This window comes from Asterias amurensis, chromosome 17 (genome assembly GCF_032118995.1).
Source record: "Asterias amurensis chromosome 17, ASM3211899v1".
Classification (NCBI taxonomy): domain Eukaryota; kingdom Metazoa; phylum Echinodermata; class Asteroidea; order Forcipulatida; family Asteriidae; genus Asterias; species Asterias amurensis.
This window is the reverse complement of record NC_092664.1, coordinates 12,929,795-12,953,777: the sequence shown is the minus strand read 5'-3', so window position 1 is coordinate 12,953,777 and position 23,983 is coordinate 12,929,795. Positions and strand designations below refer to the sequence as shown.

Sequence of the window (23,983 nt, the reverse complement as noted above, 5' to 3'; positions counted from 1 at the left end):
TCCTTATATAATATCTTCATACATCACACCCTGTGGAACAATTGGTTACCGGTTTGGTTGGTTCCTGAGCATCTTTGTGTCATAAAGACGCTGCAATAGACGAAAGCCAAATGTACCCTGTGGGACTAATGGTTACCGGTTTGTTTGGTTCCTATCATAATCTCTGCATACATCATACCCTGTGGGACTAACGGTTACCGGTTAAGTTGGTTTCTGAACACCTTTGTGTCATAACGACGCTGCAATAGATGGCATCCAAATGTACCCTGTGGGACTAACGGTAACCGGTTTGGTTGGTTCCTATCATAATATCTGCATACGTCACTTTGCCAAGTCCAGGGGGGATACTGATAGAAATCAAATGATTTTTTGTGGGGGTAAAAAAAAAATAAGGAAGGAAACTGAAATTGAAATCGCATGGAGCGGAGACGGTTGTGAATCATCACATGGTCATTGAGAGCTATTGTTCAAGTTCAATTGTTCCCTTTGTCAGACTGGTGCAACCACGCCCAATTTCATAGAGCTGCTTAAAGACACTGGACACTATTGGTAACGATCAAAGACCAGTATTCTCACTTGGTGTATCTCAACATGTGGACAAAATAACAAACCTGTGAAAATCTGAGCTCAATTGGTCGTCGAAGTTGCCAGATAATAATGGAAGAAAGAAATAAAATTGTCACACAAATTTGTGTGCTTTCAGATGCTTGATTTCGAGACCTCAAAATCTAATTCTGAGGTCTCGAAATCAAATTTGTCACTAACTTGAGAGGGAGCCGTTTCTCACAGTGTTTATACTATCAACCTCTTCCCAATACTCGTTACCAAGTAAGATTTTATGCTAATAGTTATTTTGAGTAATTACCAATAGTGAATTGTGTCCACTGTCTTTAAGCAGCAAATATTGCTTAACAAATTTGTTGTAGGATAATTGGGCAGGATACCAGTCACATCAAACATGTCAAATGATATTTTTGGCTGGTAACCTAACAATGGGTGACTTTTGAGATGCTGGCGGCAGAAGACATAACAGTCCTTTTTTGGAGCTCTGAATATGCATGTACATCCTCAGTAATGCGCATGTAGTTCTGAGCACACGCACTACTGCGAGAAATGTGAAAACGTCTCCCATTCGTTATTAAAGCCCAATCACATTTGTTGTGCAGATGGAAACAAACCGACCAACCAAACAAACACACAAACATCACCAAAACCTGGATATGTTAATGGTTAAATATCTTCAGCACCACATCTCCCACACCTAAGAAACAGCACCACATCTCCCACACCTAAGAACCATCAAGATATTCTTATGAAGTGATTTCTGATGAAGGAGTAGTGCCAATGGCTTGTTTATTCTCACACCTCGCTCTCTCCAAGGCCAGAGTGCTGAGGCAAACCATCCGACCACTTAAGAACATGAGTGGTGACAGAGACTGAATAGTCCTGAATGAAGTTAAAGGCACTGGGGTGGATTTCATGAAAGGCTAAGATTATACCCATCTTGAGTTAGGACGAGTAACCCTTCCTAACTTAGGACGGATTCGATGCGACCTAACATCTGTGGATATGGAAATGAACTCGTCCTAAGTCTTAAAATTAATCTATCTTAAGTTAGAAAGAGTTTGGTGAAATCGACGACAGGAAATGTTCGGTAATTGTCAAAGACCAGTATTCTCACTTGGTGTATCCCAACATGTGCATAAAATAACAAGCACATTTGGACATTTACATTAACAAATTTTAATGTTAATTTACATTAACAAATATGGATATGGAAATGAACTCGTCCTAAGTCTTAAGATTAATCTTAAGTTAGAAAGAGTTTGGTGAAATCGACGACAGGAAATGTTCGGTAATTGTCAAAGACCAGTATTCTCACTTGGTGTATCCCAACATGTGCATAAAATAACAAGCACATTTGGACTCAATTGGTCATCGAAGTTGCAAGAGAATAATGAAAGAAAAAACACCCTTGTTGCGCAAATTTGTGTGCTTTCAGATGCATAAGTAAAGGCTTCTGAAGTATTTTATTATTTGAGTGAGAAGTTACCTCTTTCTTAAAACTATGTTCCTTCAGAAGGAGTAATTTCTCACAATGCTTTTTACTATCAACAGCTCCACTGCTTGTTACCTAGAAAGTTTTTATGCTTACAATTATTTGAGTATTACCAATGTGTCCAGTTCCCTTTAACTTTACATGCTTGTGATGAATCCCTTCAATCTTCAGCCATTAAAAGATGACATAAAACTGCTCCTCCTGGCTGCTAAGCAGTGAGTCACCACCTTCCGAACAATGTATTGGATGTCAAGAAGGATTATTTAGAAAGGATGTGGTATTAAGAGGGGATATTTAGCTGGGTACTATTAATAAGGGAGAGAACAGAAGGTGTTGTGTTTGAGTTTTCCCTGAGGTTGGAGTTTCCTTTTTATTGTAAATTTGCATCGGGGATTCATGTAAAAATACATTATTTGGTTTTAACGTTACACTGATAATAAACTGATGAGCGTAAAGCAATCTGTACTTTCCCCAGTTCCTGTGAAAAAAATCCACTTAGATGTTATTAGGTGAGATTCAAACCCAAGACCTTTGACATTCTAGAGCAGATGTCTACCACCATACCAAACCACCAAGACAGCACAACTAAGACAGCTAAGAGGCAGTTTGAATCCTTTATAAAATAGAAATAATAATTTAACAAGTTCTTATAAAACGCATTTCAAAATAACCGTTCCAATGCACTTCACACTCACAATGTATAGATGGTCCAGCAAAATGTCTCAAAAATCATCCTCTGAGTAAAACAAAAAGACTGCGAGAACAATTCAACCTGGTGTTGCATCTTGAAGAGGCCAGTAGGCGGTTTTGAAGGTAATTTGATGGGTAGTTTGGTAATTTGGGCGATTTTTTTTGTTGTGACAGTCAATCAGTCATAGAAAATGTTTGTTTAACAATTTAGGGTTGGATCATTGACATTGCCTGGGGCGCTTAAGTATGACTGATATAATGACAAATTTAGAAAAAAGGAGTACAGTGACCACGTTACTGGCCTGGATCTACTTATATATAATATTTTAGCAGTGGGTACAACAAAACAGTTCAATAGATATTTAAAGGGGAAAAACAAAACTTCGGGTGAAGGTATAGGGCTACAATACATTTAGGCCTAAGCCCTACATCTACAGTCTAGTACATTTTCCAAATGTAAAAAAAGGGCAGCTTACCCCACCATGGTTTAATTTCACCTTCTCCAGCTTGTTGACAAAACTCTAGAAATTGCGTGCAACAGTTGCCAACCTGTTCACCCAACGTTTAATTTCTCAGTATGTGAACCACAAACAATGAGGGCAGAAAGTTCACAGTGGGGGCGGGGTTTAGCCTCGCACGCATTCTTTCTGGTTAAATCTGCCAACCACTTATGAAGGCCATACCTGCTTCCCAGGGAAAAAATGGGTGATGGGTACCTGGCAGGGGACCGGTTGTCCACATATCCGTGGTCGTTGATACAGAATGATAGATTAGATTGCAAGTACGTAATGATATGGCTCATTGAGCATGGTATGGCTGAGTGCACTTGATGTCGAGAGTAGACACCCCAGACAGTTCATTGTAAATCAAACCAAGGTTGAGGCAAACATCACAAATTATTTTTACCTTTTACATGATGTAAAGCTTTTTAAATGGCATTTTAGTGTTTGCAATTGATGACTAGCCAGTATACTGTAGGACTTTTGTCATTTCACTAGTTCAACAGTTTTTCATTGTAATCAAACCAAGGTTGGGCAAATATCACAAATGGTTACAAATTGTTTTTACGGTTTACGTGGTCATGGTGTAAAGCTTAAAGGAAAACGTTGCCTTGGATCAGACATAGAGCAAGGATGGATCAGACGAGTTGGTCTATAAAAAAGCATTTGTAACCGTTTGTCAAAAAATGCATGGTTTGAAAGATGTTTTAAAAGTAGAATACAATGATGCACAAAAGTTTGCATCGAAATTGCATGGTTTTCCTTTTACTTTGCGAACTAACACGGTCAGCCATTTTGACTCCCATAAATGGCCGACCATGTTAGTCGACGAGGTAAAAAGAAAACCGTGCAATTTGGAGGCATGTTTGTGTGGATCATTGTATTCTACTTTTACAGCATCTTTCTAGCCAATGCATTTTATAACAAACGGTTACAAATGCTTTTCAAAGAACTCGACCGATCCGCGTTTAACTAGACCAACAACAGCGTTTTATCAAACTAAGGTTGGGTAAAAATCACATGGTTACAATGTACGTTTTTGGTTTACGCGGTCTAAAGCTTGAATATTTAAATAGCACCATAATATGTCAGGGTTTACAACTATTAAAGGCAGTGGACACTATTGGTAATTACTCAAAATAATTATTAGCATAAAAACTTTCTTGGTGACGAGTAATGGGAAGAGGTTGATGGAATAAAACATTGTGAGAAACAGCTCCCTCTGAAGTGCCATAGTTTTCGAGAAAGAAGTAATTTTCCACTACTTTGATTTCGAGACCTCAAGTTTAGAACTTGAGGTCTCGAAATCAACCGTCTAAACGCACACAACTTCGTGTGACAATGGTGTTTCTTCTTTCATTATTATCTCGCAACTTTGATGACCGATTGAGCTCAAATTTTCACAGGTTAGTTATTTTCTGCATATGTTGAGATACACCAACTGTGAAGGCTAGTCTTTACCAATTACCAATAGTGTCCACTGCCTTTAAATGACTAGCCAGCAGGACTAGTTAACTTGTCATTTCACTGGTTATCCGAGAGTGTTTCATTGTAATCAAACTAAGGTTGGGCAAATGTCACAAATAGTTTACGATTTTGTTTTAAAGCTAAAATTATTATAGCACTGTGTCCAGGGTTCTCAACTAATGACTAGCAGCAGGACTGGTTAAAGCCATTATACACTTTTGGAACAGAAACAAAAAATAAAAAGTTCACAGATTTACAAATAACTTACAGGGTTTACAGAAGGTAATGGTAAAAGACTTCTCTTGAAATCTTATTCCATGAAATGCTTTACTTTTTGAGAAAACATTAAAACAATTATCAATTCCCGACAACAAGTATTACGGATTATAGTAAACACAGGTCATGACACGGTGAAACGTGCAAAAACAAAGGTGGGTTTTCCCGCTATTTTCTCCTGACTCCGATGACCGATTGAGCCTAAATTTTCACAGGTTTGTTATTTTATATATAAGTTGTGATACACGAAGTGTGGGCCTTTGGACAATACTGTTTACCGAAAGTGTCCAATGGCTTTAACTTGTCATTTCACTAGTCTGCCTGTAATTTTGTACACATGTAGTCATTTAACTATAGATTAGAGTTATTACCAAAGTAACCCTACCTAAACCATGGAGGAAGCCTAAACCGAGACTTGGTTACACTTCTGTCATTCCATAGGCTTGGGAACAAAAGCTGTTGTTTCACCCGAACTAGACGTTACCATTTGTTTCAAGGTCACCTTTGTATCCCTTTTATAAAATATAATAATGTTAACTATAGCATTTTGTAGTATTCATGGGTAACACCCCCCCCCCACAATATTTTTTTTTAAATTAACCAAAATTAAAATTTTGAATTACGGATTTCGGCAACATTGAAAAAAAGTAATATGATTGAGAAAGTATGGTTTAACATACACTTGGCAAATGTTTTCTGTACAAAAACTGGCAGCCATGTGTATCAATGACTCATTGGTTTAATTGAGGAATCTGTCTCCCACCCAGTGAGTACACCCAACTCATAGTGAAATGCATCATGTGGGCTGCAGGATATTCCTTTTAATTAGGGCGCAATGGGTTGTAAGTTGATAACAATGAAGCAAACCTCACCAGCCATCCAAGTGTGTCTTTATCATGACAGACAACAATTGAATTCAAGAAAACGTTTGTTGTCTGCGATGACACATGACTTTGACAGGGGGGTTATGGCTGACTACTCAAGTTGAGTTACATTTTGTTTCAGAAGTAGTTTAATATTGTTTTGACAAAATTAGAGTGGATTAAAGGCAGTGGACACTATTGGTAATTGTCAAAGACTAGCCTTCACAGTTCGTGTATCTCAACGAATGCATAAAATAACAAACCTGTGAAAATTTGAGCTCAATCGGTCATCGAACTTGCGAGATAATAATGAAAGAAAAAAACACCCTTGTCACATGAAGTTGGGTGCGTTTAGATGGTTGATTTTGATTGAAACCTCAAGTTCTAAACTTGAGGTCTCGAAATCAAATTCATGGAAAATTACTTCTTTCTCGAAAACTATGGCACTTCAGAGGGAGCTGTTTCTCATAATGTTTTATACCATCAACCTCTTCCCATTACTTGTCACCAAGAAAGGTTTTATGCTAATAATTATTTTGAGTAACTACCAATAGTGTCCACTGCCTTTAAAAAAGAACTGATTTTTCTGAAAGGTCTGGTGTTTTTTCTTCATTTCGATGTAACCTGATTTACATGTTTCTGCCAGACAGTGTCTACTTGTTGAGAAAACAGCACGAAACTGTCACAATGTTATCACAAGAATGTTGAATCCCAACTTGTTGTAGTTGCTAACTTTTAAAGGTCTGGATCCTTCAACAAGAATAGCTTTCACAAGGCTGAAACTTGGTATGTTTTAAAGGCAGTGTGCACTATTGGTAATTACTCAAAATATTTATTAGCATTAAACTTTACCTGGTAACGAGTAATGGGGAGAGGTTGATAGTATAAAACATTGTGAGAAACAGCTCCCTCTGAAGTAATGTAGTTTTCGAGAGAGAAGTAATTTTCCCTGAGTTTTCCCTGACCTCAGATTTAGAATTTGAGGTCTCAAAATCAATCATCTGAAAGCGCACAACTTCGTGTGGAAAAGGGTGTTTTTGTTCTTTCATTATTATCTCAAAACTTTGAAGACCGATTGAGCTCAAATTTTTACAGGTTTGTTATTTCATGCATATGTTGAGATACACCAAGTTAGAAGACTGGTCTTTGACCATTTCCAATAATAATGTCCAGTGTCTTTAAACATCTATTGCGACTTTGATTAAGTAAAATAAAAAAATCATCTTCTTCTCCAGAAGACGATAAGAGCATACTGAACGCAACATCGAGTTGTAACCAACAGTTCTTTTCAGAAAAACCCCCTCATTTAGAGATGGTCATTACATGGTCTTACCGCAAACCCTTTCCATATCGTATTTCCACCATGCAAAGTTTCAAATCCTACAAAGTCTAATGTTAAAAACTGTCTGGTGTGAAAGGGCCTAGACCTCCATGTGAAGCACACGTAAGTACAAAGTATGATAAACCTCAACATCGGTGGAGCAAACTCCCCACGTTGATAGACGGGAAATCAGTCACAATAAGTTTGGGCAACATGGGACATGACCATAACGCTCTCCCTCCGGCGCAAAACCTTAGAGAAATAAACAGGGTACCGGGGAATCCAAGGCGGCCGGGTGGTAAGCCTCTAAAGCCTTCACTATTAGGCCAATCAAAAAAAATACTGGTCGATTGTCCCCTCCTTCGCTCTTTTTTGAGGCTGCATCCGTATTTTCTTTTCAAAAAGACAATTTTGTCTTTGCATTTCTCATTCAATCTTTTAAGAACTTGTATTTACATAATGTAAGTAGTGACTTTAAACTGAAGAATTGGTGGCCAATTTGAATTAAAATGATCGGCGACCACCTTTGAAATAAAAAAAATTAATATATAAAAAGGTCTGTCGTCCCCCTCTTTTTGGAAAAACCTGGACAATCATCTGGTATTTTTTTTACTTGGCTTTACATCTATGTGTGGTTCCTATCCAGTGGTTGGTAGCCTGCAGGGCATGGGAGCATGGAAAAGATCAAAGCGAGAGAGAGAGACGACAGGGGTTTAGAGGAAGGTGAAAGAAAGTACACCAAAAGACTTCAAATAAACATGGTACCCCCATCGGAGGTTTAAAATGTGGTTCACATTAAAGGGTTAGGGTACAATGACAAAAACCACAACATCCACAGATTCACATTAAATTTGCACCATTTGACGATAATGATGGAAGAAAGCTTCCCTTAAAGGCAGTGGACACTATTGATAATTACTCAAAATAATTATCGGCATAAAACCTCATTTGGTAACGAGTAATGGGGAGAGGTTGATAGTATAAAACATTGTGTGAAACGGCTCCCTCTGAAGTGACGTAGTTTTCGAGAAAGAAGTAATTTTCCACGAATTTGATTTCGAGACCTCAAGTTTAGAATTTGAGGTCTCGAAATCAAGCATCTGAAAGCACACAACTTCGTGTGATATGGGTGTTTTTTCTTTCATTATTATCTCGCAAATTTGACGACCAATTGAGCTCAAATTTTCACAGGTTTGTTATTTCATACATATGTTGAGATACACCAAGTGAGAAGACTGGTCTTTGACATTTACCAATAGTGTCCACTGTCTTTAATTGGGTACTTTGGTAGGACACAAAACACATTGTCCATAGATGCTGTTGTTTTTGAGAACTGAGTAAAATAACATCACTAAAGTCACATTTGTCTGCTTACCATAAGCAAAAAATTGGCACTTGCAGAAACAGGGCATTCTGCGCTTACTTCAAGCATATTTCACAGGTTAGCAGGGAATTTTGGCTTGTGTGGCTGCGTACTCCTTGTTACTACGCATTCTTTGCTTTCAGCTGCGCAGAAATTCGGCGCTTGCAAACAGTGATCTTAAGCGTAGACTGCAGCGATAAGCAAAACCATGAAATAAGGCCCGAGCCATTAAAGGAACATGTTGCCTTGGATCGGTCAAGTTGGGCTTTGAAAAGCGTTTGTAACACTTTGTTATAAAATGTATATGATTAGAAAGATATTTTAAAAGTAGAATATAATGATCCACACAAGGATCACTCGAAATTGCGTGGTTTTCCTTTTACCTCGTCGACAAACACAGTCGGCCATTTTATGGGAGTCATGGCCGACCGTGTTAGTTTGCAAAGATATATATTATGTGTTTCTTCAGAATTTTTGTAGATGACCTACATTCACATACATCTGAATAACATGCTTTTACGTAGATATATTTTGTTAATTTTTGTTCTGTGGATTCAAACTCTTCCTAGCTACTGGGCAATCTTGGTGGTCTAGTTGGTAATTCTACCTCCATGGTAAGACATTGCTCTAGAATTGCAAAGGTTTTTGAGAAAACATATGCAGGTTATATGCCTATGATTTGTTTTCCTTTGAACTCAGGAATGTGAAGAGATTATACAGTGCTAACACATATTTTTTATTGGGCAAATATTACTGTATGCTAATAAGTTTGGTCAAACTTTTGCTGTCAATGAAATCGACAATCAGATTTTTTGTGGCTCAAAAGTCAGATGAGATTAAAACAGCTACTGTATTTCACCAGTCCTTCTATGTACATCAATTAATCAATTAATCCATTTGTCTGACAGGTGGATTAATTGACTATTGGATCAATAGCTCTAATCCAAGCTCTGACACTAATCCCTATTAAACATCCTTGGTGAACACACAAAAGCCAATAATTGCAGCCAATGTAGTTTCATTGTAGGCCTATAGATTTTGAACAATGCCCTGTTGTCAGAAGGTTTAGAAAACATTCACAGGACTGTGTGTGTGATGGAGAGGTCAGACACCCCTAGTAACTGGTTCTGACAAAATGAATTGAACATCTGAAGGATATCTTGGGAAGTCCATACAGGCATTTTGACAAAAGGAACCTGCTCTCATTCAGAGTGATTGACACTCGCTGAAGGATAAAACAAGTGAATTGCTACAATCTGTTCCTGTTGGTATGTAGGAAAAGCTAAGTGCATGATATGTCTCCATGAGTTGTGGTAGATTCTGAAAGAACTAGGCCCAATTTTATAAAGCTGTTTAGCAGAAAATACTGCTAATATTTTTGCTAAGATATATTTTTTATACCTGGTATGGTCTTTGCTCTATGCAACGCTGCCAACATTTGGATCTTGCTATCAGTAAAATTGTCAATCAGAGAGATATTAAGAATCAATGTAATGGGGAAAAAGTTTCCATTTTATCAAAAAGATTCTCAAATTTGTTCATCATAACATGGAAAGGTTTGTTTTTTCACAGATTTTTTTGCAGAATTAGTGGACAGCTCTGTCAACATTACGCTGTGACCGATGTGTAAGGAAACCCATTGGTAGTACTCAATGGCTGACTCGATTTCTAATCCTTAACCAACCCCAAGGTTCCCATCAAAATCTAACTGCACATAATGTGTACATTGAACAGCAGAGCCATGTGTATATTAAAAATGCCATGTCAGATTTTGGGCCGATTTGACCCAAAAATTTTGATTTAAAATTCAATAGGTATTTTGATGGGGGTCGAGAAATTTACAAGCTTTCATTTGAGCCATTGCTCGAATAAGTCCGCCAATTATTAGTAGCAGTGAAATAAAGTGCTCAAAATTAGTTTTTGTCAGGATCCCGACAATATATCACGTGACCAATTCTTATGTGTTTTATAAGAAACGTTTTAAAAAATTTTCATTGTTCCTGACCATTAAAAGTAAAAGTTTAAACAAATTCGTTTGAGCTGGTGATACTCTTTGAAATACCGTTCACTCAAAAAAATCTATTTTTCAATGTTTGGGGCCAAAAATCTGACATAGCATCTTTAAAGGAACACGTTGCCTTGGATCGGACGAGTTGGTCAAAACAAAAGCGTTTGTAACCGTTTTTTATAAAATGCATATGGTTGGAAAGATGTTTTAAAAGTAGAATACAATGATCCACACAAGTTTGCCTCGACATTGCGTGGTTTTCCTTCTACTGTGCGAACTAACATGGTTGGCCATTTATGGGAGTCAAAATGTTGACCCCCATAAATGGCCGACGTATTAGTCGACGAGGTAAAAGGAAAACCACGCAATTTCGAGGCATGTTTGTGTGGATCATTGTATTCTACTTTTACAACATCTTTCTACCCATATGCATTTTATAAAAAACGGTTACAAACGCTTTTCAAAGACCAACTCGACCGATCCAAGGCAACGTGTTCCTTTAATGTAGTGCATGTTATGGTCAAGTGTCTTGCTCACTGGCACAAGTGTCAATATGACCGGGATTCGAACCCACTGACAAACCCAGAGCTTGGGTCCAGTGAACAGACCCCTCAGCCACGACATACTGTATTTTGTTCATTATTTTTTATCCCGCTGCCCTTTTATAGAAACTACCTCACAAAAGTACCTGTACAAAAACCATTCTTTTACAAAGTCTCCCCACACATAACTGAAATATTTGACATCTGTTATCACAAACAGAAAATTCCGATTCGATATCACCACCGAAGCTTGAAAACGTGTTTTTATCTAATAACATTTCTACATAGTAACAGTACAATGTTCCAAGTCTAGTCTACATGATGATCTGAAGTAGAAGTACTTCTGGTTGACAATGGCCGCCATGTTCACTTGTTTATTCACCTGGTATTGACATTAACGGGGTATTGTGTTCATTTGTGCTGATTTCACCCCTGGTATGAGGTGCAACAATGCGGGTTCAACAACATACAAGTTGGAGAATGATACCAGAGTTAAAGGGTCTGGGTACTTTATGTAACACAAAGCACAATGTCCACAGATTTACATTAAACTTTTGGTAATATTTAAAGGGGAAGTTCTTTATTACCATTATCTTCAAAGTATGGTAGTAGAAAGCTTCCAGTTAAAATAATACTTGCTAAGGTGCTTTAGTTTCTGAGAAATTAGTAAAACAAGGTCACAACAATACTTTTCGCATGTAACAAATTTACCAGTTATGGTATTTAACCATAACTGGGTTAAACGTTTTACATGCTAAAACAATTGTTGTGACTTATTTTACTCATTTCTTAAAAACTACAGCACCTCAGTAAGAAATATTTTAACTTGAAGCTTATTTTTAAGGGAAGCTTTCTACCACCTTCAAACCGTGTAAGTTCAAAGTAAATCTGTGGACTTTTTGTTTTGTGTCCAACAAAAAGTACCTAGACCCTTTAAATTGACATTACCCTCCGCCAGCCTGGCAATTTGGTATTTTAATTATGTGCACTAACCTCATTATTTTGACTTTGTCCTTTAACTTGCAATAAACTAGATAATACAATCTGATAACAATGTTTTTTCTTCGATCTGAGTTTTTTTCTTTCACGAAGGAATTTGAAGAATTTACAAACCTATTTATTTAGTCCTTCTATTATGTTAAACCATCCCTGGTTTAATTCAGTTAAACCATCCCTGGTTTAATTCAAGGCACAATAGAGGCTTTTTATTTTATTTATTGAAATGAAAATGAAACGAATGGGGTTCCAAGAACTTCAGGGGTTCCCCCCAAAAAATGGGGGGAAAAAGATAAACAAACTTACACAAAGCTCTTCATGTTTCTGATTATGTGAGTGTAGGTTCGAGTCCTATATTATTATGGACTTGTGTCCTTGAGCAAGATACTTTGCCATAATTACATTGTCTTTCGGATGGGACATTAAGCTGAAGGTTCTGTGTACTAGGATGAGTAGAGTTTGTGAAAGAACCCAGAAAACTTACATGTATTATGGAAGTGGGTTAACCCCAGTGTTTATGATCCACATGCATGAAGCAAGCCCCCTTGTTTACAGGTTTCCTTAGATGTGTGAGCTACAGTGATTAAAGGAACACGTTGCCTTGGATCGGACGAGTTGGTCAAAACAAAAGCGTTTGTAACCGTTATTTATAAAATGCATATGGTTGGAAAGATGTTTTAAAAGTAGAATACAATGATCCACACAAGTTTGCCTCGAAATTGCGTGGTTTTCCTTCTACTGTGCGAACGAACATGGTCGGCCATTTATGGGAGTCAAAATTTTGACCCCCATAAATGGCCGACGTGTTAGTCGACAAGGTAAAAGGAAAACCACGCAATTTCGAGGCATGTTTGTGTGGATCATTGTATTCTACTTTTACAACATCTTTCTACCCATATGCATTTTATAAAAAACGGTTACAAACGCTTTTCAAAGACCAACTCGACCGATCCAAGGCAACGTGTTCCTTTAAGTTCACTTATGAGACATCCTTGGTTTTGTTACCAGTAGTGCAGGTCAGTGATGTAGCCACTATGGGCGGTGCTGGGCAGGCCTGACCAGAACTATCAAATTTTGCCCAGCACTCTGAGCAAAATACACAGATTGAGCCCAGCAAAAATTTCCCCCAGATTGCACTTCAGCAATGATGGCGCATGGCGCCATATCTAAACATAAACAATTGGTGGACTAAATTAAATTCAGAGCCCACAACTAAAATTGGTCAACAACAACAGAAGTTGTGGAGACCAGGGAAGGGTTTGGACACCCTGCCTTGATACCCTTGTCATTCTCAGAGTTGAGTGACTGGATTATGATGATCCACCATACACAAAAGTTCCCCAAGTTAGGCCAAATAAAAAAATGTAAAATGTATAGCGTCCTCTTATTTGAAAAAGAAAGGAGGAGGGCCTTTGTTTTTCCTTTTTTTTAATGGCCGGCAGACATATTTTTAAAGACAACTACCAAAAGTGTCCTGTACCTTTCAAGTTTACAACAAGAAAAGTTGCGGAGACCAGGAAAGGGGTTCGGACACCCTGGGTTGATTCCCTAGTCACGCACAGAGTTGAGTGCAGCCAGTGCTTATAATGATGATCACAGCCGACCATTTTATAGCAAAGGTGTTCACACTGCCATAGAAAAGCCCCTCAACCTAAATCACTCCGGGCAACGGAAAACCACCAGACACCAAGCGCCCCTGTTCTCACAGTCTTCAAATGCGCAACAATTGCACCCCGGCTCACATCTGAATAAATGTGTATTTAACAGACAATAACACTTTCAACAAGTGCTTGAACAAATACATGTATAGAGGCCCCTTATGAACACATCAGGAGTGAGAGACCACCGTTTGATCTTAACAACAACGGAACTCCGAGCGAAGGGTAAGGCCAACACCTCTTTGACCAGCGAACAATTGGTGTCATGCTTCATCAAAGCGTGATTGGCTTTACTAAATCCAAGGTTTTTCCTCTCCCTTTTTGATAATAAGGCCAAGTAACAAAAATACCTGGTGATCGTCCAGGTTTTTCCCAAAAGAGGAGTATGAGGGCCTTTTACATTTTGTATTTGTTTATTTCGTTTTAAAGGTGGCTGCCAAGTATTTAAATTCAAACTGGCCACCAATTCTTCAGTACAAAGTCACCACTTACTTTATGTAGTTACAAGTTCTTAAAAGATTGGTAACTTTAATGAGAAATACACAGAAAATGTCTCTTTGAAAAAAAAAGTGGGGAAAAAAATTAATAAAAAGATGAGGCATCAAAAAGGATGAGGGAGGAGACGATCAACTGGTATTTTTTTTATATTTGGCCAGATGAAATCGAAAGGGCTTCTTGCTCTGAAAGGGACAAGGCAGAAACAGTGCAGTTCCTTTTCAGCAACCACAAAGGGGGTCCTTTTGTGAAGGAATCAGTCAAAAGCTGACACTCTCAGGGACCCATTTTTATGCCTGGAATAACAAGTTATGGACTGAGTAAACGACGTGATGTGTCCCCATCTCATACAGACTTGTTCCCACCATTGGTAGGAATACAATTGCTGTATCATTGAGCTTCATTGCAGGTTTATGTGTGCAAAGTTCAAATTCAAATCATGAGTAGGCCCATACACATTAGTGACACTCTTCTGTCCCCAACCATCTTGAATGTTAAACTTTGTGAAGGGCAAGGCCCAACTGCAATCTTGAATGTTAACTTTTGGAAAGGGCTACGCCCAACTACAATCTTGAATGTTAAACTTTGGAAAGGGCTAGGCCCAACTGCAATCTTGAATGTTAAACTTTGGAAAGGGCTACGCCCAACTGCAATCTTGAATGTTAAACTTTGTGAAGAGCAAGGCCCAACTGCAATTTTGAATGTTAAACTTTGAGAAGGGCAAGGCCCAACGCAATCTTGAATGTTAACTTTTGGAAAGGGCTAGGCCCAACTGCAATCTTGAATGTTAAACTTTGGGAAGGGCAAGGCCCAACTGCAATTTTGAATGTTAAACTTTGAGAAGGGCAAGGCCCAACGCAATCTTGAATGTTAACTTTTGGAAAGGGCTAGGCCCAACTGCAATCTTGAATGTTAAACTTTGGGAAGGGCAAGGCCCAACGCAATCTTGAATGTTAAACTTTGGGAAGGGCTAGGCCCAACTGCAATCTTGAATGTTAAACTTTGGAAAGGGCTACGCCCAACTGAAATCTTGAATGTTAAACTTTGGGAAGGGCAAGGCCCAACTGCAATCTTGAATGTTAAACTTTGGGGAGGGCTAGGCCCACTGCAATCTTGAATGTTAACTTTTGGAAAGGGCTACGCCCAACTGCAATCTTGAATGTTAAACTTTGGAAAGGGCTAGGCCCAACTGCAATCTTGAATGTTAAACTTTGGAAAGGGCTACGCCCAACTGCAATCTTGAATGTTAAACTTTGTGAAGAGCAAGGCCCAACTGCAATTTTGAATGTTAAACTTTGAGAAGGGCAAGGCCCAACGCAATCTTGAATGTTAACTTTTGGAAAGGGCTAGGCCCAACTGCAATCTTGAATGTTAAACTTTGGGAAGGGCAAGGCCCAACTGCAATTTTGAATGTTAAACTTTGAGAAGGGCAAGGCCCAACGCAATCTTGAATGTTAACTTTTGGAAAGGGCTAGGCCCAACTGCAATCTTGAATGTTAAACTTTGGGAAGGGCAAGGCCCAACGCAATCTTGAATGTTAAACTTTGGGAAGGGCTAGGCCCAACTGCAATCTTGAATGTTAAACTTTGGAAAGGGCTACGCCCAACTGAAATCTTGAATGTTAAACTTTGGGAAGGGCAAGGCCCAACTGCAATCTTGAATGTTAAACTTTGGAAAGGGCTAGGCCCAACTGCAGTCTTGAATGTTAAACTTTGGAAAGGGCAAGGCCCAACTGCAGTCTTGAATGTTAAACTTTGGGAAGGGCAAGGCCCAACTGCAGTTCTGAATGCCTGTACCGTGATGTGACCATGTAGATGTAGATGCCTCTAAATAGTTGTTGATTTCTTCTCGGCTTACATGTATGCTGTAGTGTTTTTGAGTTTCCCACTACCCCTCCCCGAAAAAATTCAATAAATTGAAAATTAGCTGATCCGCTTAGAAGTAACAAGCCTGTATGTCTAGTATTAGCAACACTATGAACATCGCCTTTGGCATTTGGTAAATGTTTAAAAACATGTTGCATCTCAAGTCATTGTGGTTGGTCTGAACTCCCCAATGCCTTGTTAACACACATTGTCAGACATCGAATCAAATGCTGCATACCTAGCAAGCAGGCCCAATTTCACGGCTCTGCAAAGAATTAACCCTGAAGGAACAGGAGTTCCGCGCTTCAAACAAGCAATGCATATTTCAAAAGTTAGCAGGGAATTTTTTGCTAGTGCGTGTGTGCACTCCACGTTACTAGGCATTCTTTGCTTACACAGCTAGCACAGATAGTTTGCGCTTGCACAGTATTAAGCAGAGAATGGTGATTGTGAGCGCAGGATTTGGCGGTAAGCAGAGCCATGAAATTGGGCCCTGATGATTTAAGACTTCAATATATGTGGCAGGCTTTTTGCATTCTGTCAACTTTTATAAATACATTGATAAATTCATCCATTCATTTTTAATAATTTCAAATGGCGATCCCATTAGCTACACATCGCTTAGGGAGGTTGTATGAACAGGCCTGGAATTTCATCTTTGAGAGGGAAAGGCCATTTTTATTTTTTTAAGAGGCACATCCATTGGAAAGTCTGTGGGAAAATTGTGAAGGATTTTGTTTTGTTTTGAGAATTAGTTGAAATTTAGCTATGAAATGTTAAGGCCCAGTCAAGGCCCTCAGGTAAACAACTGACTATAAGGGAAAACTGTGCGCGACGCCCGTATCGCATGATGTGGCAAAACACTGTCTCGGCCGTTGCTCTCGACCATTAGGAATGAAGAAACTGTCTTATAAGCACAGGTGCAAACTCGAGTGTCACGCCCATGTTTCAACATTTTTTACTGGTCATAAACAAAGGTTTATACACACCCACGTGACGCGCTTTCCACCAGTAGGTATAGCGAAACTGTCTGAGGTATTTATGAATGATATATAACAGAACTCGAATTTAGTGAAAAATCCTCAAGACTGCAGGGCTTTAGCTCAAAACCTTTACTTGACTAGAGAATGTGTTACAAGACCGGAATCAAAATGAGAAGAACACTACCTACACAGTTTCACATTTGAGCTGTTTTTGGAATCGTTTTTGTGTATGGGTAATAGACCTACTTCAATACTCAACAGATATTAAAGGCAGTGGACACTATTGGTAATTACTCAAAATAATTATCATCATAAAACCTCACTTGATTACGAGTAATGGGGAGAGGTTGATAGTATAAAACATTGTGAGAAACAGCTCCCTCTGAAGTGACGTAGTTTTCGAGAAAGAAGTAATTTTCCACGAACTTGATTTTGAGTTTAGAACTTGAGGTCTCGAAATCAAGCATCTAAATGCACACAACTTCGTGTGACAAGGGTGTTTTTTTCTTTTATAAATATCTCGCAACTCCGACGACCAATCAAGCTCAAATTTTCACAGGTTTTGTTATTTTATGCATATGTTGAGATACACCAAGTGAGAAGACTGGTCTTTGACAATTACCAATAGTGTCCACTGTCTTTAAATAAAAAATGCAGTAAGGTGTTATTTTTCAACAACAAAAAACTTATACAGTCATAAAACTTTACTGGTCCGACGCTAAAACCAATGGCCTCAGGCAAGCGTTCCAGTGTTAATTTCAAGCCCTGTATAAATACGATTGACTTTACTACATCAGTGGTTTTCAAACTGTTGTTCATAAAATGGTCACAAAAAAATTGTGCACCCATGATTGTGCCTGTACATAACTAATCCACCATACACAATATCAACACAAGAAGGTTACACTCTCCACCTTGTCCCCAGGGATCCATTGCCTTAACACTAAGGAAGTTCAATCCAGTTATTACAGTAAACAATGGTCTGCTCAACCTCAAACACAGAGGGATAATTGTTTCTTAGGAGGTATCGGGACACATTGCAGTCACTGGGGCACAAGGTTTTTTTCTCCACCAAGCAGCTTTTCCAAAACTATTTATCAGAAGCCGAAAGTAAAATATATTGGTGTGTAGGAAGTGTGGTTTTGTTGGTAGGGTCACAAAAGGGTTAGGTTATTTTTGTACATAAATTAGCAGGAGAGGTTTTTGACCTTCTGCTAAATATAAATTGCATTGGGTTGATCAAAAGTTTGGTTACTAATAGTCGAGAAAAGAAACTATCCTTTGCTCAAATTATGATTGATTTTGTTGTTGACAAATTTTGTCATATAAACATTCCAGTTTAGCTGCGATTTTTAACAGTCCAGCCAACTACTGAACATGGAGGAAACAACAACAAAAATGAGCTGTCAATAGAGGCCTACCTTACTCATTAACTTTCCAACATTTATTTGCATCAGGGGCAACCTCCAAATTCAGGCACAACAGTGGGGGAAATCTGAGCGCAGCAAGACGAAAACAATTTAAAGCAAACAATTTTGTTTTACTCGGTGTTAGAAATTGTTCCTTATATTTTTTATCTGTGTAAAGTTTCAAGCAAATCAATTCCTCTGCCCCTCCCCTCCCCCTTAACCAATGAAATCACTTGATCATATCTTTCAGGTCTGGAATTACACAAGCCACGGAAGCCATAGCCATCGTTGCCCCCGGTCTTAGCCTCGGTGCCCCTTCATTTGACATAAGATATCCCAATGGAAGTGCCCTTTGCAAAATGAAAATGGCCTTGCCCTTTCGAAGATGAAATGTCAGGCCTGACTTTAAACAAAATAACCAGGTATTAAATCGATGCTGTACTTTTTTGTGTCCCCCCCCCCCCCCCCCCCCCCCCCCGTTAAAAAAAAAATCACAAGGGCAAGTGGGGGGGCCAAGTGGCATAATACAATCCCTACACGTATCACCATAGGCAGCTTTTTCTTACAAATTGAGCCTATTCTAGCTAATCCAGACAACAGTAGCAGCAATGAAAGCACATACTCTGGGTTTTACCTTAATGCACCATTGACTGACAATACAAGGGGTTTAGCTGGGGTGAGCTTGGGAGTACTATGGCACCTAAAATGGTGAAAACAAGTTGGGGACAATGAACCGTAAGTTCTCACCGTTGTTCAAAGTTACATCAACAAGTTTTTTTTACTATTTTCTCTTTTCTTTTCAAGAATACGTTTGGGAAAAACAACTATGATTGAAAAGAGTTCCACAGAATGTAACATTTTTATTTTATGGCATCCCCTAACAAAGATATTAACAAACAGGGAAAGAGCGCTGGTACATTAATCCGGAGGTCATTGGTTAAACTCCAGCTCCAATCAAGTTTTCTTTGTTGTTTAAACCCAAACTATTCATTTTTTGAAGACAACAAGAAAGTAAGTTGAACAAAATTTCAAGGTCTTCGGAATGTTTTCTGCTCGGTGTTTATCTTGGTTTTAAAACTTAAAAGCTCTACTCTGCAATCAGAGTTTCCTCTTGATGTTTTTGTGATTTTTATTTTATTTTAAATGAAATAAAAACAATTGCGAGTGTTGTCACGCAAATCACAGGTATCGGTCTAAAACGCTAGCTTACGTGCATGTGGGAGAACCCTGTTTTGAGTACCCATTGCTCTTCTCTACGCTCTACCTATCTTTCTGAAAGCTTGTTCATACTCAGCTCAGTGCCTTGAGTAACTTGTTTGGTAGATACCTGCGCTATCTAAGACTTTGATATTATTATTACTCACAGGTAAGTAAACCATCATGCTCAAGTACTTCATGGTGTACATTCCATATAAAAGCCGTTTTGAGGTATTACGGACGCAATACTATGACGTTATTAGGTTTGGGTAAATCGTATTGTATCAAACAGCGCAATCCCGTAGTGTCCACCATTTTGAAATAAGGCTAAATGGCATCCATGTTGACACCAACTACAGGTGGGAAAGTTCCCATCAATGAAATCATTCAAGAGTCCGCAGACTGGATCTCGATCTGGATAGATATTCTCAATGCTCTTATACCTCTTAATATTCATGCATGACGTCACAATTCTAGCCCCCTAAATGTCACGCACGTCACGCCACCACCAGTACCAGCTAAGCTTGGGCGATATCACGATATTATCGAATATCGCGATATTAATTTGGAAACGATTTCGATATCGGTTCAATTTGGTTTTAATCGAAATATCGATATATCGCGATATATCGAGATATCGATTTAGTATCGCAATATCGCGATGTATTTCCTAGCTGAGACATCTTGCACCCCATAGGTTTGGAGTAAAACCAGAAGAATAGGTCATTATAACACCTCTCTTATGCTATGATTGTCTCTTCTACAACTGTCACTGGGAGTTTGAAGACTGATGATGTCAAATTTAATTAATCGTGATTATATCGAATATCGCGATATATTATCGGCGATATATCGTGAATAAAACAATTCGATATCGCCCAAGCTTAGTACCAGCCACTCGATGCTAGTTGCAGAGGCTGCGCCGATGGCCTTGTTTTGGGTTAGAATGGTGATCAACGTCATGCATGGATTTGAAGAGAGGCGGAATAAAGCAAAACGAGGAGTGGGTGTGTATAGTCACAATGTGGTATTCTGGATCTGGTTGAAGTCTATTGTGATAGGGAGACAGTGGTTGTTGTGGTCCAGACTGAATACTTAGAATCTATGGACAATGAAATGAGCATTCAATGCCCCTGGGTTATCTATGGGTTGATGGGAGAAACAGAAATGTCATCACTTACGCCAAGCGCCTGAATCAATGCTTAGAGGATACAAGTCATGACAAGTCTTCAGGCATGAGACAACAATGGTGGTTGCCTCCATGAACCCCTGGTCATTGCCTTGGTGCCCTTGAAATGCTCCAGTAGGAATTTACAATTTCCCCATAAAATGCCTTGGTGCTCTTGCCCTTTTAAAAAATGATGCAGCAGGTCTGCATCTTGGTGCAAGACGTTTCTAAGTTATTTTTGCTTCTTGATTGGTTAATTTCCACTATATAGTTTTTTCAAAACTGTGGACCAGTGCATTCTGAGGACAAATTTTCGGCTGTTTGGCAGAAGCACGCTTAATTGAAACAAGGCTGTTGTAATGGTTTTGAATGGTGTTTATCTTTGTTTTAAAAGTCGCAACTGTTACTTTCAATCTGGAGCATTCTTTAGCCTGTGTTTTTCTCTTTCGGCCAAAATTTGACCATATCAGCATGCAATTCTCTCTATGCATTGGGAAAACCTTGGCACTGGCTGCTGTTGGTAGTATTTATGAATCATTTTGACAAAGATTGCCTTCAAAGTTTGTCACCCCAAAACACTTGACTATGCATGAGTGGTTGTTCAGATTTATGAGGGGTATCTGTTCGCAATTGCTGTGGCCAGGGATGCGGTTGGTACCTGCAGTCATTGTCACCTTGCTGCACATGGATGGAATTGTCGTTCGTGTGCAAATACCGTGACAGGTTTTTCACTGTTTTTTAATGCGTAAACACTTTAGCTGAAACTTTCACAGGTTGACTTTTATTGTATCTTTATTGGCCTATAAATCAGCATAGCGTTGACAAAACCAATCTATGACCCAACCTATCAGACCGACATGGAGACCACAAGGCAATGACCTATGGAATGCACAAAACCCCACCCTAACACACTTCAAGGCATCCTTATTTCTAGAGGGACTGGAAAGTTTGGAATTCTAATTCAATTGCAATTAACTGTACCAGGCATTTGTACAGTCATTTGACCAGTTCGGGATCATTGACCGGTTCGGGATCACTTCAACTTTGCAATAACCAAATAGTTATATAATTTCTCACTGTTACCACTTTCTGTTGATAAATGTGAAGATTAACACCCATTAAACCAACAAACCCAAAACAAGGTGCCAAACATCACCAGCAAATAAGTTTTGGCTGTTTTCCTGAAGGTTGTCTGCGAAATTGATCATTTTTTTGTTTAAAAATTTTTGTTGAAAAACACTGTTAAAACTTCCTACCTTTAGAATTCGAGTGCCAGGGCAAAAAATATTTATGTAAAATGATAAGAATGTGTAAAAACAAATTCCGGTAAATACTGTGCAGTCATCTTGTTGTTTTGAGGATACGAAGTTACCAAAATCTTCTTTGGGGGGGCAACTTACCCTTGACCAGTTCGGGATCACTCAACATCTCATTGCGTCAAATGGTGACGCACTAACTTACTAAGTAAGGTAAAATCACACTACTGCAGTAGAAAGTTTATTTAGTTGATTTTGAGAAACATTACTTCAACAAATTCTTGTAGATTTTTTGTTTTGTGAGAAAATTAAACTTGGAGGGGTCAATAATGCTTATTAGGTTCGCTTCACTTTTTCATTTGCCTTTGCTGTTGTTTTGTGGTTTTGTCGTTGGGTTTTTGCGCTGCTATTGAAGACACTTGCATGACATTCACTAAAGAAAGGAAGTCCAAGTCCATGCCAACACACCTCTGAAGTTTTGTGTCCTTGAGAGACAGTTTTATGGATGGGAGTATGGGTTTGCAATAAAGGGCACTCTACTGATTCAGAATAGATTCAACTGATCCTGAACTGGTCAAACCGGTGACGATACTTTTCTTAAAGCCTCTTCAAAAGAACTAATATTTTTTTGTCAGTGAATACTTGGTGAGTTTTATGTCATGTTTAGGTAAACTGATAAACTTTTTTGTTTAAAATATCAAAGAGATTGCAACAAAAAACAATGTGAATTCAAAAAGTGATCCAGAACTGGTCAAACGACTGTATACCAGGAAACACATAGCTCCCCACAACCCTTATACCAAACCCCACCCATCAACATAATGACCAAGTAAAAAAAAGCATCTTTCTGTATGGCGTCACCTTTTTTTTCACTAATTTTTTACAAAAAGGGATACCTCATTGAGGTAAATTTGATACTAACATTTCAAATGGAAAAGTGGTGGCGCCGGCGCCATACAGAAACTTTTCCCCATCAAAATCAATGCTTCACAGTGGCGTTCACTGGAGTCACAGAGAAAAACATCCCTATAATTTATAAAGATTAATAAAGAATTATTATCAGAATTAATAACACGGTATAAAATTACACGTTAATCTGGAGGTCGTTGGTTCGAATCCCACTCTAGTCAAGTCTTTGTTCAACCCCCAAAATCGGTATAAAATTACAATACAACCAGACCATACAAATATACATACATAGCAAAAGTCAAGGAAAAGACAATCACGTTTTTTAAATTAAAGAATGAAAGAAGAAAATTTTCCAAACGTGAGGCTTTAATATGCGATGTAGTTAAACAGAAAACAGTGTTGCCCGCTACTGACTGGCATAAACATTAAGGGAGGACCCTCCATCCTCCATGGATGGAATTGAATAGGCCTGACACCGCCATCGACTAACGTGCACTGTGTGTGATATCTGGGCAACAACCATAGCACAGTTCTACCTCCATGCTACAACACTGCTACATTACTAACTGCATGCTCATCACTAGGCCGTGGTGGTGGGGATACACACACGTAACCTGGCGTACGGTGTATGCCCATGGAGCAATAAACTATGCCCAAACAGGGGGTAAATGAGATCCCAAAACAACTTCATTACTTAACGCAGAAGACAATTTTTCAAAAGAATATTCTTACCTTTGAAATACTCAATAAAACTTCATCCAAAAGCGAAGACTCACATAGAAAACTGTCTCTATGTTTGTACAGACGGGGAAAAGTGGGTTACACATCACTGGCCCAGAAATCACACGCACATGTCCATTGTGCGACAACACTGGATATTCTGTAACTATTTCATGTCCGTATTGATACCAAATTTATCAGACGGCTGTTTGTTAATACTTGGTTATCGCTAACTAAT

General features: G+C 38.7%; 1 protein-coding gene across 1 annotated transcript in view; it reads right to left on the bottom strand.

Annotated features, from left to right (window-relative positions):
• The window catches only part of LOC139949689 (extracellular sulfatase Sulf-1-like), a 105,150-nt gene extending 81,281 nt beyond the window's left edge, over positions 1-23,869 (bottom strand). The window contains exon 1 of the mRNA XM_071948165.1: positions 23,758-23,869. The gene's annotated coding sequence lies outside the window, so the exon portion shown is untranslated. The remainder of the gene's footprint in view (positions 1-23,757) is intronic.
• Positions 23,870-23,983: the final 114 nt, after the last annotated feature.